This window comes from Lichenostomus cassidix, chromosome 6 (assembly GCF_008360975.1).
Source record: "Lichenostomus cassidix isolate B80296 chromosome 6, HeHo_3.0, whole genome shotgun sequence".
Taxonomy (NCBI): domain Eukaryota; kingdom Metazoa; phylum Chordata; class Aves; order Passeriformes; family Meliphagidae; genus Lichenostomus; species Lichenostomus cassidix.
Genome location: NC_139487.1, coordinates 33096615 through 33113170, shown reverse-complemented (window position 1 = coordinate 33113170; position 16556 = coordinate 33096615). Strand labels below are relative to the sequence as shown.

The 16556-nt window shown below is 48.4% G+C and overlaps 1 protein-coding gene across 4 annotated transcripts in view; it reads right to left on the bottom strand.

The window, feature by feature from the left end:
* The window catches only part of SGMS1 (sphingomyelin synthase 1), an 83533-nt gene that overhangs the window by 47604 nt on the left and 19373 nt on the right, over positions 1-16556 (bottom strand). For 2 of the 4 annotated variants that reach the window (XM_085064454.1, XM_085064459.1), the window contains exon 2: positions 13350-13465. The gene's annotated coding sequence lies outside the window, so the exon portion shown is untranslated. Of the gene's footprint in view, positions 1-879; positions 1194-13349; positions 13466-14338; positions 14488-16556 lie in introns of those variants that run through there. The other 2 variants (XM_085064456.1, XM_085064458.1) reach the window with 2 other exon arrangements.

The following is a 16556-nucleotide window of genomic DNA, read 5'->3' as shown; positions in this document are numbered from 1 at the left end:
AGATTCAGTTCCTCCCTTTAGTTTCAGATCCCTGTATTGAGTTGGCCACATTTCACAGTCCTCTCCCATGTCCAGCTTTTCTGTTCCTGCAACCTCTGTTTCAGACCACAGGTCTAGGACTTTTTAGCAGTGTCACAGCAGTATTTTGCATATAACACAGAGGAAATAGCTGCTTGTTCACCATTTCAAGAGTAAGAATCAGCAGGAAAAAGCCATGGCAGGCAGCTTATGAAACACTGATAACGTGAGCAGCAGGGAATCCTGAGGTGAAAGGCACAGGCCAGCCAGGCTTTTGTTGGGAAAAGGAAGAAACCTGACAGCAAAGCAGCTCCAAGTTTTTTAGTCTTATCTAGATGAAGGTGTACATCCAGTTACCTCCTTATTAAGCACTCCACACGTACTTACAATGGTTACAATGGCAAATCTCTGGTTACAGGGTAACCATCCTCTGATATCCACCCAAACTGCAGAATCGTGGAAAGCTTTGGGTTGGAAGGAACCTTAAGGACCATCTCCCAACCCCCCTGCCATGCAGGCAGTCAGTAACCAAAAAGACAGGCCAAGGACTTTTCCTGAACAATTTATGCTTAAATCATCACATAAGGTGCAGAAAACGCAGGGGAAAAAATTAAAAGTATGACTTAATAGAGTCTTGCTGCTTCCTGCTGCACACAGGCTTGTTTTTTTCCTGCAATTACAGAAGAGGGCTTTTTTCCAGCACCACTTTCAGCTGCCACAAGCAGGCTATTGTTTGGGTTTACCCAGGCAGCAGCACTCCCCATGCAAACCCAGGGCAGCACGATGGACTGCCCGGAACTGCAATGGAACAGAAGGGAATTCAGTCCCGTTAGGATGAGAACAGACATTTGCACTAAATACCTGTGTGGAGCAAAGCCAGAGGAAGCACATCAGAGGAGTCCTGGGGTGCTTCCCAACATCCAGGTGCCCGCAGGGATGTCGTGCATCAGGTGACAGCTCGGCAGTCCGTTCCCAGCGAACATCACACGGCTCATCCCAAATCCAGGCAGCCCCAAACTGCTCAGACTACCTCTCGGTGCCTCCTCCCCCGCACACCACGGTATCCTCTCCCATTCAAGAAGTGATTCCCAAGCCGTCGGACACACCAGGATGAGTCATCTCGGTGCACTGGTGCCTTCACTCTGAAAACTCCTGCTCGTCCCTGGGCGAGGGAACTGAAATGCCGTGAGCTCACTTGTAGCTGTGGCAACAGCAAATGCAAATCCTGCCACGCTGCAAAACTTCACCACAGACTCCTCCAGTACACGGGGACGATGTGTGAGCAAAACCAAGTTATTTTTTTACCCCTCCGAGGATAAATTTGGTTTGTGACAGCTCTGCCCTACAGCAAAAATCCAATTGGCAGGGCAGAGTTAAACCAGACACACATTGCTTTAGCTGTGCTTCAGTGCACACAGAAAACAGGCACAGGAGAGCTTGGAAACTGGATGCAAGAAGAGGTTTGAGGTCTTTCACTGCAAGGGCTCTGCTCACTGTTTACACCTGGTGAGGAGGTACTCTGTTCGCAGCCAGAAGTTTCAGGCTGAGGGAGTAGTACCACGGCTGGTTTAATACAGCAAAGTTACAGACACGGAGGAGAAAACGGGTTTCAATTATGTGTTCCCTGGCAGGGTGGGCAGGCCCTGGCACAGGGTGCCCAGAGAAGCTGTGGCTGCCCCTGGATCCCTGGCAGTGTCCAAGGCCAGGCTGGACACTGGGGCTTGGAGCAGCCTGGGACAGTGGAAGGTGTCCCTGCCCATGGCAGGGGTGGCACTGGATGGGATTTGAGGTCCCTTCCAGCCCAAGACATTTTATCATTCTATGATTAAATGATCCATTTTTTAAAAAATAATCAGAATTCTAAACAATATCAGCATATCTGAATGTAAAACCATGAGCTTTTCTTGGGGTATAAGTCAGATATTTCTAATGAAGATGCAGGCAGTAACTGCATACAATAATGAGAGGTTAAAAACAACTGATGGGGGATGGTGAAGAAAGAGGTGGGGAAAAAAAGCAAGCCTCACAAGTTTCCAGCAGCAAAACCTGTGTGAACTGCAAGACCTGAACTGCAAATTTAGCTTTGGTGAGAACTGTACCTCCGCTCCCATCTACTTCTTGTGGTTTGCAGAAACTTCTCAGACAAGCTTCAGCTCCCTGAACGGCAAACAAAGAGTCAACTCGCACCGATGCTCCCTGAACGTTGAGAAGTTTGGGTGGGGATCTTGCAGATTGCTGGGCTTGGTGGGGGCTGGTGTTAGTTTGGAGCGGGGGCTGTCGCCTTGTGTTGTGTTGTGCTCTTTGTTTCTCTTTCAAAGGGCAATTTGGGTTACCAAGTGCAAACCGATTTCAGGACTGAGAACCCTGCGACCTAACCTTCAGCAGTGTGTGAGCAGAGGCGATCTAATCCCACGGGCAGGTTATTCTATCAGGGAGCAAAGCAAACGAGCTAAAAGCGAAGGAAAGGGAGAGTTACCATGGGATACCAGGATGCGTCACTTCTCTTGGCTCTCCTGGCGCCACGTGACGCCGCAGCCGCCAGGGAAGAACTCGGCAGATGGGATGGGGAAAAAAAATGGAAAAAGGTCTCGAGATTATAGCAAAGTTTAGGCTTTAAAATCTACTGCTTATGGCTACAGAAATAGAGGCAACAATATTTATCTACAAACCAAACTATCTGTCTATAAATCTATTGCCACCGAGCAGTAAATACACGCTTTCCCTTCCAGCAGTCATCACCAGCTACACTTTCCAATTCCTTACAGTAAATTTGGTCCAAGCACATCCAGAAATACTGCTCTTGCCATCTCAGAAAGAACAATCACTTGCCTTTCAGAGGAGGCAAAGCAGGTCAGTAGTTCCCACCTCGCTCATAAATAGAGAAGCAGCCACTTGACAGCAGCAGACACGAGCAGTCGGAGTTCAGGAGAGATCAGAAGAGGGATAAATCACTTGGAATTTACTCTGCAAGTTATCACACAGGTCACCAAATGCACGCCTTGGGCCAGAGCCCACTGAACCAAGAGTCCCTTTCCATTTCCCAGGTATGGCTGCTGAGCACGTGTGTGCAGCGTGTCAGTGCTCACTCACACTTGGGTTTTCACCCCACTCACACCAGGATCAATCCCTGAACATCTCCTGCTCCAAGTCTTTCTTCTCTGCACACAGTCCTGGAGTAGTCCAATGTTTGAGGATTTCTCCCCTCCTTTTACAACAGCCAGTTTCTCTCTAGCAGATCAAAACAGCTCTGATTCAAAGGACATTATTCCAACTCCATCCTCCTCCACCTCCCAAAGCCTCCTAACACCCACATGCTGCTGAACGTCAAAATCTCCAGGGAAATTCAGTCCCTCCATATGGCAGCCAAGCAAACCCCCCACTCTGTAGTAAAAAGTGCCGTGCAGCGTAAGGAACCTTGGCCCTCCCTGGGTGAGGGTGCAAGCCCAGCGTTCCAGCTCCACCCAAACATTGTGTCAGGCTGGAAATCGAGTGTGCAGCGAATGCTGGGGCCCGTCTGTCCCAGTGCATCCCAGTAACCTGAGCATTACCCCAGCACCAGCTGGCACACTGCCACCCTAACCCACCCAGCTACCAGCACGCTCCAGACTGCAGAGTTCTGCAAAGGGAACACAGAATCAGCCAATCAGCCAAGACAACTGCTGCTATCACCTGCTCCTGAACACCAGCTTTTTATCACCTGAATCACTTGCTATTCCTTGCCTGTTTCCCATTACCTACCAAAAGCAGGAAATAGTATGGAAGCCAAGAAATCCCACATTTCATCTGCTGCTCCAGGTTGTGGCCCCCGTGCTACGCAGCTACACAACAGCTGGGTGTTATTTATGACCTGCTCACAAAAGGAAAATTCACGTTTCTACACAAAGTTTAACACAGACAGTGTTACCTTCTCCAGCAAGGGGAATGCAGGTCCTGCCCCTGGGCAGGAACAGCCTCAGCATCAGCACAGGGGGGGGAACTGCTAGAGCAGTTCTGCGGGGAAGGAGCTGGGGGACACCGAGCTGTCCCTGAGCCAGCAGAGTGTCCTGGGCCAAGGAGGCCAATGGGATCCTGGGGCCAGCAGGAAGAGCATTGCCAGCAGGGCAGGCAGGGATGCTGCCCTGTGCCCAGCCCTGGAGCAGCTCTGCAGTGCTGTGCAGCTCTGGATCCTCAGCCCAGCAGCACAGGAGCTCCTGCATTGGGGCAGCAGAGGCTGCACAGCTCAGCAAGGCTGCAGCATCTCGGTGCCCAGCAAAGGCTGAGGGAGCTGGGGCTGCTCAGCCTGCAGAGGAGCCCAGCTGAGAGGAGCCCTCAGGCCTGGCTGGCCCTGGCTGCAGGGAGCTCAGAGCAGGGCCAGCCTCTGCTCCGGGGGCACCAATGGCACCAGAGGAACGGCAGCGACTGAGCCCAGGGAGCTCCCCCTGCACAGGAGGCACAACTTCTTCCCTGGGCACTGCCAGCCCTGAGCACATGGTGCCCAGAGGCTCTGCAGTCTCCTCCCTGGGGATATTGCAGAGCTGGGTGGGCACAGTGCTGTGCCCTGTGCTCTGGGATGGCCCTGCTGGAGCAGGGAGGTGGCACCAGATGTCCCACTGTGCTCCCTTAACTGACCCATCCTAGGATTCCTCCCAACACTGCTTTAATATCAGTTCCCTGAGCCAGGAGACACTGTCTTCAACAGCCTTTAGTAGGCTGGGTTTTATCCAGCCTCCTCTGAACCTCTCACCTTCCAGCAACATCGAGGCACACCACAGCATAACTGTGCAGCACCAAGAGAAAAACTTTCCCTTGATATAAGCTCATTGTTTTTTTGAGCGAGGAAGGCCTGGGTACAGTCATCCTCTTTGGAGGATGCAAAGCTCCCAGTTTGCGTAACATTCTTCTCCTCACTTCCTCCCCTCACAATCATTTCTTCTCCACACTAAAGACACAACGTTTATTTATCTCCTTTTACACAACAGCTGCTCCATGCCTTTGATCACCTTCATCATCCTTTGCTGAACCTTTTCCTTTTTGGAGATGAAGGATTCAAGACATGAAGAATCATGGAGAAAAAGACAATTTTTAAATTTTTTTTTTTACAGTAGTTTGTTCTGTTCTCTGTTCCTTCACTAATAATATTTATTCATTTACTACTTTGACTTTGCATGTATTTGCAGTGAAATGACCTCCAAATTTAGTAAGAAAGCCTCCCAAGAGCAGAACAAAACCCAAAACTAATAATGTTTTTGCACTCTGCCAGTGTTGCAGGAACAAGCATTAGGCTTCAGAGACAGGAAAGAGCCTGAAAAATGCAGTAACCTCTCAATGTCTCAAAACAGCTGCTTCCAAGACCTCTCTTCAACCAGAGCAGCAGAGCAAGGAATTAACCATATCCCTGGCTGTGCATGTGCTTTCCTCCACACATCTCAAGCTAGTTTTGGTAAAGAACATCAAATAAATACATATACACACACTTTGCTCACCAGTATTTATTATTTCCTCATGCAGCACTAGCAAAGTGACCCCTAAGGAAGTGCACAGAAAAAAAACTGGTTTTTTATTAGTAACCAATTGCTGCTCTCCAGCCTCACTGACCTTGTAGCACACACCTGACTCCTGCTCAACACACCTTGGTTTCCTCTCTTCATGTGCAAACAGTCCCCACAGTTCTGTGCCATTAATATTCACAGTACACCCAGGGGCAGAGTTGGAGCCTCAAACTCCTGCTGGGACACAGATTTTTTTTCTTTTCCCCTGCTTTCAGCACCTCAAACACACAGGATGACAACACAGGATTGCTTTGAAGTGTTCATTTTCACTCCACCTCAAATTACCACAGAGAAGCACACCATGGCTGAATATCAGAATTCTCCAGGTAAAATTAAATCAGCACACCAACATGAAAAAAAATTGGCATTTTTTTGTCATTTTACAGACAAAGAGAGAACGAGCTTCAGATTCAGCATGACTTTTACAAGGATGGTACCTCTTGCACAGGCAAGAAGCAGAAGGATTCAATCAAAAATCAGCTGTTTGATAAAGCTCACTTAAAGAAATTATCTTCTTAGTTTTTAGACTTACTTTTTGCAAGGCTGTGGTGTAAAAATAAAGCTGTTCCTTGGGGCAATTTGTCAGGTACTCCTACTGCACAGTTTTGGATGCTGGATGGATCACACAGGAAGGACTTGTGATGGTAACTGGGCTTTCACTAAAATGAGCATCTAGAACCTCACCTTGAGGAGAATAAACAGGTCCAGAAACAGACTTCCTTGGATATTCCATGGAATTTCAGGAGGAATTTCTCCATGGAAAGGATGGTCAGGCCTCCCCATCCCTGCAGGTGTCTGAGGAAGGCCTGGAGGTGGCACTGAGTGCTCTGGGCTGGGGACAAGGTGGGCATTGGGCACAGCTGGGACTCAGTGATCCCAGAGGTTTTTCCAACCCTAATGATTTTATGAGTCTATGAATTTCAGGTTTCAAAAGAGTTCTCCCTTGTAAAATTCAAACCACATGTTTGTGGGCTGTGAAACAGCATTCCTTTGCTGGGGCCACTCTTCAGGCACTCAGGTTGTTGGGTGCTCTATTCCATTCTTTTTCCAGGAAGTCACCTCTCTCTAGACTATTTCTCCACCCAGTTCTCCCACTGTAGAGGGACACCCTCCGGCCCATAAGCAGAGAGCTCATGAGCTGACTTTGAGCAATCCTCACAAAGCACCAACACAACCTCGTGCTGAATATCACTGAGAAAAATCATTTAGAGAAACAGCAGCTACAACAGAGCTCCTTGCTTTATCTCTTTTGTAAACAGCTTTTAAACTGCCAGCTACAGCTACAAAGGAGCTGGAGACAGAAGAGACATCCCTGCAACTGCTGACAGGTAAGTTTATTTGAGTTTCAGCACAAGCATTTAAAGATGAAAGAGCACAATGAGGGTGCTGAAAGACAACTGACAGCTTGAGGAGTACGCACTGGTTTTCAAGTAATTTCTGTGATGTAGGGTAATGTTTATGATCACAGCATTCACTGGGAATTAGATCATCCATTTAGCAGCAAGTTTGCCTGATCGACTGTCTGGGGACTTCAAACAGATCAGCAAAACTGCAGAGCTGCAGACAGTGTCTTGGTATTCAGCTGCCTTCCCTGAGAAGCTTCACAGAGACCAAAACACAGGCAAGGAAATCATACCAAAACTCAAGAGGAGGAGCAAGTCGAGTGCTGCCCCTGAATTTGGGAACGAGCACTGGGGCAGGGCACGTTGCTGGTAGACACAGACCACCAGCACCCTGGGCAGGGGCACAAGGAGCTGCCTCAGCTAGTCTGGACCAGCACCACATATCCCAAGAACGGCACAGCCTTTGTGCAAAGCCCATCCCTCACCGTTCAGCCTTTCTGGATGTGGCACACACAGGCTCGGGGAGCTCCCCAGGCTGCATTTGCCTCAACCTTCCAAGACAAGCTTGGGGAATTTAGTGATGTGTCAGTGTCTGGAGATGGCTGTGAGGATGCTACACAGAGCAGGGAAAGCCAGGGAGGAACCTGCAGGTAGGAGCATGCTCTGGCCAAGAGGGTATTTAAGCCTGCCTGGATGTAGCTGGGATTCACCCATGATTTGAACAGCTGCGACAGTCACACAAGACTCTGGTGACAGAGCAGACATCCAGTGTGACAACTATAAAATCCCTCAGCATGTTAATACAAAATATTTTACCCATCCTTTGCTGCACAGCAAAATATGTGAGATGTAACTTTTTGTCTTCCTAAGCAGTACACGGAAATCTGTCAAAGCAGTTGCTGACAGCCTTTCAACTCCTCATTGGGAATGGGGACAGCAGAGAAAGGGGAGCACAGGCTAGGGAAAAAACCTATTTGTGTTCATGCATCTTGAAAACACAGAGAAAAATATTTAAGGAATGAACTGCAACAAAACATCTTGTGCAAGAATCCCAATAATCACATTATCTGCTGAACAATAAAACTGCAAAACTGTGGAGTCATTTTAAACAAGTGCCTGTCATTAAAATAATGAACGAATGAGTCAGTGCTTGTCCAGTAAGAGAGAGCTATTTAATAGAATCCCAGAGTGGTCTGGGTTGGGAGGAACCTTAAAGACTATCTCCTTCCACTTCCCCACCATGGGCAGGGACACCTTCCACCTTCCAGGCTGCTCCAAGCCCCAGTGTCCAGCCTGGCCTTGGACACTGCCAGGGATCCAGGGGCAGCCACAGCTTCTCTGGGCACCCTGTGCCAGGGCCTGCCCACCCTGCCAGGGAACAATTCCTTCCCAATATCCCATCCATCCCTGCCCTCTGCCAGTGGGAAGCCATTCCCTGTGTCCTCCATCCCTTGTAAATAGTCTCTCTCCATGTTTCCTGTAGCTCCTTCAGGCCCTGCAAGGCCACAGTGAGGTCACCCCAGAGCTTCTCCTCTCCAGGCTGAACAATCTCAGCTCTCCCAGCCTTTCCTCCCAGCAGAGCTGCTCCATCCCTCTGCTCATCCTGCTGCCTCCTCTGCACTCTCTCCAGCAGCTCCAGGTCCCTCCTGTGCTGGGGCAGCTCTGCAGGTGAGGTCTCACCTGAGCACAGGAGCAGAGGGTCTAATTCAACACAGGAACAGAGCCTGTTCCATCCATCTAAGGACTGAAGCTGGGGGAAAACAGCTGATGAATAACCCATCTTCCCAAAAGGCACAGAGCCAGGGGTGCTGCCCTTAGTCTGTGGCTCCTGGGGTGCAGACCAAGAGGTCCCTTAAATCTCTCAGCATCCCTCAATCTGAATACAGCTCTGCTGACTGCAAAGGAACCAGAGAGCCAAACAAGATTAGAGCTCAGCGAGACAGCGTGCCGCTCATGAATCCAAATAAACAAGACATTTTGAACTATTTCCAGCATGACTTCAGCACAAAATACCATTTGCACGTCAGTGTAATAGCTGATGTTTTAACTGCCTGCTAAGGGAGCAGTCACGCACTGCAGCCCCGAGTTCAGCAGCGGCTGCTCAGCCTTCAAAGGAAGCAAAAAGAGCTGCAAAAGAGCAGTGCTGCGCTTCAAAGCCGTTCAGAGAAACACTAAATGTATTTATGTTCATTCTTGAACCCGAGGGGAACACGGCCTGCCCTGTCCCCAGATTCCTTGGGCAGATGATGTGACACTTGAAAGGAGCTGGGATGGCAGCAGCCATCAAATCCCAGCTGCAACCTCACAGGTAGAAGAGTTAGGGAGAAAAACGAAGCCAAAGCCAAGGAACAGGAGTCCAGAGGATGCAACACAGGAGGGAAAACCCATTTTCCCTTTGAACCTGTGCAAGGACGGGTGACACACCCTCACAGGAAATCCTATTAGTGGGGCCCGTTAGCCATGAATCAATCCCGGAGTCATTCAGAGCCAGCCTCAGGACAAAAGAACAGTCAGCTGCTAATTCAGGCCACAAAGCTGGAGAAGGAACATTCTCTCTTTAGAATAAGGATTAATCATCAGCAGGTACAGCCTATTTTCATTAACTGCAGCCATTTCCTGCTAGCACATCCTTTGCATTTTCCAGGAAACATGGAACCAGCTACATGTCTGAAGGAAACTGAATTAGGAGACAAGAAGGAAATTATCCACAGCACCCAGAACCAGCCAAGCCATTGAATAAGCTGTGAGAAAATCTACCCAAATTCAATTTGATTGATCTGACAAATTGAACACAGGGAACCTACAATCTCTGCTCCAAAATTCCATTAAACCTTTAGTTTTGGAAGCACTAAAGATGTCATTGCCTGGAGAGGTTGCAGCTGCCCCTGGATCCCTGGAAGTGTCCAAGGCCAGGCTGGAAGGGCTTGGAGCAACCTGGGACAGTGGAAGGTGTCCCTGCCCATGGCAGGGGTGGCACTGGATGGGCCTTAAGGTCTGATCCAACCCAAAGCATTCCATGAATCCACATTACTCCACAGGTTCTCTCCTTGGACTCTTCTCTCTTCTGTTAGTGCATTACCCCTCCATTACCATGGAGGAGGCAGCAGCACATCCCAGTGGATTTAGGTACTCCTGGGAGATTGCATGGATTCACTCTCCACCCTCCTGGCTTTTAAAACACACCTGTGGACTCAGTGTTTGTACAAAACCACCACGCAGATCCTGCAGCATACAACTAACCCCACTTCTCTGGGATAGTTTGGATGCATGCATCTGGAAAAAGTTGGGAGGAATCATAAACCATTTAGGTTGGAAAAGACCTCCAAGATCACTGAGTCCAACCTCCTCAGTCAGCAGCAGCTTCAAGCTCAGGCTCGCAGCAAAAGAAACCAAAGGTATCACTTAAAAAGCCAATGCCACAATGAATGTGTAGCCTAAAGAGGATACAGAAAAACTCTATAGTCACATTCAGTCCTGGACATGATTCATAAATTCCCCTCAAGGTGCTTTTACGTGCACAAGACAACACCCAGAAACTAGACACCACTTTTAACAAAGATTATTTGACATTCACTGGGTGGTGGGGGTTTTTTGTTATTGATGGGTTGTGGGGTGGTTTTTTAGTGGAGATTTTTTGTTCATTTTCTATTTAAACATCTGCTGTAACCAACTGTTGCCCACTTAACTGAGAGATCTCACTATTGAGTGTTCTGCACTGGAATTTACTGTTAACCATTCCAATTCCATTGTTGTCTTCATACACAATTCTATTCCTGAGCAAACAAGCACGAATATTTTCAAAAGCCTGCACATATGCTCTGTTCCCATGGAGCTAAATTTGGTAGGTATGAGCATACCTGGCTGTAACAAGCTTATATAAAAATCACTGAGACACAGAAACTGAGTTCCAGGCACAAACCACTGCTTTCCACTGCTTTAAACAGCCCCTGTTACACTGTGATTATACAGCAGTGTTTGCTTTGCTCTCTGAGCCCAGGGTTTCTCCTTCATAGCCACTGAAATTCAAGTTTAAAACAGAATTCAGCAAGCAGCTCTGTCAAGCACATTCGGTGCCAAGCCGGAGGATGAGTATATTTATATAACAAAAGGCTTCCTGGATTATTTTAAGGCTCAAGTTCTGCAAAGGGAACAATTGACGAAAGGGATGTTTTTCCTTTGTTTAAAAAAATAATACTCGTACCAAGAACAAAAAAAAAAGCCATTGAAGAGACAGCAGTGCCTTGATATTCCACACTGCGAGATCCCTGGATCTCAGCAGAGTTATCCACGGGCTCTGTGACCCGACGAGCACAGAATGTTATGTTGTCATACTCTGAGATAAATACAGGAAAAACCAGGGGTCACAGACACCAAGGCACCTGCAAAGTGAATATCTACACATAAATGGCAAGTTATTCCACAGAATCATGGAACCACTGAATTATTTAGGCTGTTTACTCCTAAATAATTTTATTCCTAAATTATTTACTCCTCCCAGCCCATGGAGTCCCAGCTGTGCCCAATGCCCACCTTGTCCCCAGCCCAGAGCACTCAGTGCCACCTCCAGGCCTTCCTTGGACACCTGCAGGGATGGGGACTGCAAAGCTCCCTGGGCAGCCCCTGCCAAGGCCTGAGCACCCTTTCCATGCAGAAATTCCTGCTGCTGTCCACCCTGAGCCTCCCCTGGCCCAGCCTGAGGCTGTTTCCCCTTGTCCTGTCCCTGTTCCCTGGAGCACAGCCTGATCCCTGGCTGTCCCCTCCTGGCAGGAGTTGTGCAGAGCCACAAGGTCCCCCTGAGCCTCCTTTGCTCCAGGCTGAGCTCCTTTCCCAGCTCCCTCGGCCTCTCCTGGGGCTCCAGCCCCTTCCCAGCTCTGTTCCCTGCCCTGGACACTCTCCAGCCCCTCCAGGGCTCTCTGGCCAGGAGGGCCCAGAACTGCACACAGCCCTTGAGGTCCCTCAGCAGGGCCAGCACAGGGGACAGTCACGGCCATGGGCAAAGGGAACAACCCCACAACATCGACCCAACAACACCTGGTTTGAATCTTTTCCATTTAGCACAGAGCAGAGCAGCCTCTTGCACTGCACCTGTTGATGCTCAACACCGATTAAAGCTGCATTAAACTTTAAGTAATAGATCACTGCATTATTCATCACAGCTGTGTATTGGATGCAGAGCAAACAGAAGCTGAATCAATACAGTGACAGGAGCTTCTGGTGTTTGCTCAAAGTGTCTCCTGCTCTCAGTATTGGTGTAGTTGAAGAAGGGTGGGGAAAGTAGGAATTTTTCATTACAGTTTGTCCGGAACAACTTTGAGCAACAACTGCAAAAACCTGCTTATAATTCACCTGACCAGTGGCACGCAAAAAAAATCAGCTCCCTCAATTTCAGCAGCATTGGTGATGTTTAGTCACAGCATTTTTGTCATGATTTCTGGTGGTATTTCTTACAGATTCTGTGGAAAAGCCACTGAACATCTTAATTCTACAACCCTTGGGATCCAGAGAGATGCAGCACTGGGACAGCTGCAGGAGGGGGGCTAAACCAAACTTTTCCAAAGACAAATGTGCTCAGGGCACTGCAAGGAGAATTCAGCTGCATTAGGAAGAATCACAACTGAAAGCTGCTTCTCTGCTCTGTCTCCCACCACAGCCTCTGAGAATCAGCCAGTTCAGGCTCGCTAATATTCCAGAACATTTTGGGAGAAAAGGCAACAGCTTTCCCAATGAGGAATGGGAGACAAGAGGGACTTGGTTCACCCGAGGTGCTGGACACTGGGGCTGCACACAAACAACACCTTTCAAAACACACTCTTTCTCAGAATCTTTACACCAAAAGCTCCACTTTTATTTTCTGATTCTCACTACACCTCCCCTCTAGCTCTTCAATCAGTCACGGAGCTTTCCAGCACGGATCAAACCCAACAAAACCACAGCAAATCTTATGAGATGCCTTTCAGCAAATCCTCACACAGCTTCAAAGGATTACTGAAAGACAAAACCACAACTACAAGCAGCAACACAGGGCATCCACCCCATTCATTCTCTCTCTAGAGGTCATTTATCCATGTCAAAGCCAGAGCTGGGAACAGAACATAGACACTGCAGCCCCCATGCTGGTTGTCTACCCAATGTATCACTCCAGTTTCCACAGCCAGAAGGGCAAAGATTTCCTTCTAAGTAGGGTTTTGGGAGCATTTATCCACAAACTCCACCTTCAAGTTTTGCTCTTATCATCCTTCCCTGCAAGCACACAGAAGGGACTGATCTAAGGGATATTTCGGCTGTCTTTCCCTAAGATTTTACACTTTAATAGCAGAGTTGGACAGTTTGTAGAATATCCAAAACGTCCCAAACAAGAACCTGCCCCAATTCAGGTCACAGTAAACAAAGTCCTGAATGAATACACCACCACGAAATACATGTGCTTGAAAGCGCAAAAATGCAAGATGCATTGACTTACCTGAAATTGTTTTTCTAGCCAGAGCACTTGATGCATCAGGTTAGGAGCTCATTTTGAACAGTAGAGTTGAAGCTCAGACCTGCTGCTGGCAGCTTCTTATGTAGTCAGGAAAGTCACTGTAAAAAAAAAAACACCAAACAAATAAAAATAAGGACCTTTGAAGAGGCAGAGCTAACAGCAAGCCTTCGTTAAAGCATCAGGAGTTGTTACAGTGTGAGGATGACCTCAAGGTCAGGGAAAGACCATGCTAACATAGCATCATGGAACAGTTTAGGTTGGAAGGAACCTTAAATCCCACCCAGTGCCACCCCTGCCATGGCAGGGACACCTTCCACTGTCCCAGGCTGCTCCAAGCCCCAATGTCCAACCTGGCCTTGGACACTGCCAGGGATCCAGGGACAGCTGCATTTTAAAAATAGTATTTCCCAAAGGACTCAGGAAGAGAGAATATCCTTGTGTCCAAACAGGCCCAGATTTGGACCATGACCCCAGAACAATGTGGGGAACAGAGCTGCCAGAAATGGGCTGCTGACCACCCTCCTACACCCAGAGCACCTTTGCTTAACTAAAAGAGCAATTCAGCAAACTCTTAGGATACACACTGCCACAGGGAGCCCCAAATAAAGAAACAAACCTCAATGTTTTCTTTGAGGGGAGCTGAACTGACACTGGCTCTGGACCTGGCATCACACAAGGTGTAATGAGGGGGAGTAAAGGAGGAAGACTGGAAGATCTTCCTGATAGTTTCCCTGCTCCATTCTCATTAGTTAGAAAACTACAGGTCATACATTTCCATTCAAATACAAGCTGGGGAGAAAGCAGGAGGATAAATAAATCCAATTCTGCTTGTTGAAGCAGCACCAAACCCAAGGAGCTGTCTGCCAGGAAGCGAGCAGCTGCAAGCATAGCAATTCTGCGTTCTTGGGCTCCTTTTAAGCTACCTTTAGGATTGCCTGGACATTTGCTTTTGGGTTTTTCTACTGCCTCACCTTCAAGAGCAACCCACCCAAGTGCTGTGGGGAGGGTGACACCAGGTGCCTGCAGCTCCAGGCCAGAGGATTGTGTGTCACAGGCTGGAAGTCCAACAGCTTTTGTCCATCCAGACACTGCCAGGGAAAGCCTTGCCAGCCTCCTGCCCTGCCTGCTGTAGGACTGTGAGAGGTATCAGCTATCCCAGGAAGGCCCTGTTTCCAAGAGTGACTGGCTCTTGTCTCGGAAAAACAGCCCTCCCAGACACGTCACACTTTCTTATCTGCCAAAAACCTCCAAAAACCTCCCGTGTGCTGAGAGCCTGACCCAGGGAGAAGCCAGCCAGGGCAAGCTCCACGCCCTGTGTGCCCCCTTTTCCAGGAAGGATAGTTCCCAGGGATCCCGGGGATGCCCGAGCACAGCCTGAGCTCAGACACAAACACGTTTTTGATGAGCGAGCAGTGAATCAGCAGCTTGCTGTGAGCACCACGAGAATCCCGAGGTGCTCCCTCCCAGCTGCAGCCTCTCTCCCTCCGGTGCAGAGCACACAGAGCCGGCAGGACACGCTTCCTGCCACATCCACCATTCTTTCTGGGCTGCTTAAAGACAGGAGGAGCAATTCACGCCGACAGTTTGGGTACTAGCAGCCATGCCGACAGCAGCACTGCCTGGCAAGGTTTGATTAGAGCTCGTTCCTATCTTTCCTGTGGCACACACAGCACTTCCTTGTGTTATCTGCCAAACTCTACCACTGCTAAGTTCACTTGGCTCCCCATTTGCCAGCACCTGACCTAACTGTCTCCAGCACAGCCTGCAGCAGGCTCACAGTGGCAGCTGCATCTCTGACTAATGCATCTGGAGATGTTACAGCCACTGGAGACCTGCAGGATTCCCAGAAAGAGCACAAGATTCCTTTTGTTAATATTCAGATGTTTTCCAGGTGAATGCATCCTGATTACCCATGTGGACTTACAAGCAAACCAGGATTTAGGAGAGTTAAGTGCCCACATCTGAGCGCCGAGGGCCACTTTTGCAGACTTTCCAGAACTCCTTGTGCTGTTCAGCAGCAAAGCTTTGGAGCTGAGGATTCTCCTCTGTCTTCTCCTTCCCACTTCCCACATCCACGCAAGCAGCACCGTGGCAAAAGGAGCAAGAGCAGGCTCTTATCTTATTTTCTTATTCCGTACAACCAGCCAGGATCAGGAATGTCTGTGAAAGCTGGATTAACCAGCTGAAGACTGCTTCTTGGAAAAGGCACCTCCATGACTAGAGCAGCACCTTCGTTTCATACCCTAGCACAGGGTATTTCCATATTTCACCAGCTTTTGGTTTCACCATTTCACCAGAGCTTAAGTACTCCTTAAAATACTCTGGAGAAATTCAGCCTAAATAGATCTCTCACACAAATTCACCAACCCAGCTCACTCGTGGATTAAAGAAATCAAATTAATTGATTTAGAGACAACGTAAGGGGTTTTGAGAGGACATTCAGCTGATGTCTAAGATGTCATTTTAATCCTCCTCACAGTTAATTCTTTGAACATAGGGAGCCAGTAAAATTTGTGATGCAGTCCTTACACAGAAAAACATCTCCACAGGCGTGCTAATCACTGAACTATTTTGCAAATTGTTCCTAATCTACAGTTGCTTGTCTCCACTCTCTTCCTGCAGAGACAATAAAATCATCCAGCTAATGGCACTGGGAAAGGGAAGGAATGATCCTCATTTGGTTTAAGTAGACAGATCTGCACTAGGGAACCACTAAATAGTGCAGTGATGAACTCAGGGAAGCAGCTCAGAAACATCCCTGCCATCTTTTGGGCATGGAAAGCTGGTGGGAGACCTGCTAGCACGCTGTAAGCTCATTCCTAGTGTCCCAAGAGTGAAAAAAATGGTTGTTACCACTACCAACAGCAACATAATTATGTGAATTGGCAGGATTTGTTGATGGGATTCCTTTTTCTTAGTTCTTGCAGTATCATGGTGACCTGAATACACCGGAGCTCTGCAGCAGGAGACTCTTTCCCTGTTCCAAGACAATCATTCCTGCTTTCAGACCTCCTCCCCACATTATTGTTGCTGATCCTTCCAAAAAACACCTTACAGGACACATTCCTCTCCACAAATCTGGTTGCTGTGAGTCTTCTCACCCATTAGGGAACCAACTGCCCCAGAAACACTTAGAAATCCTGGCCCTACATGGATGCCTGGACACTGAGAAGTGACTTGGCACACACT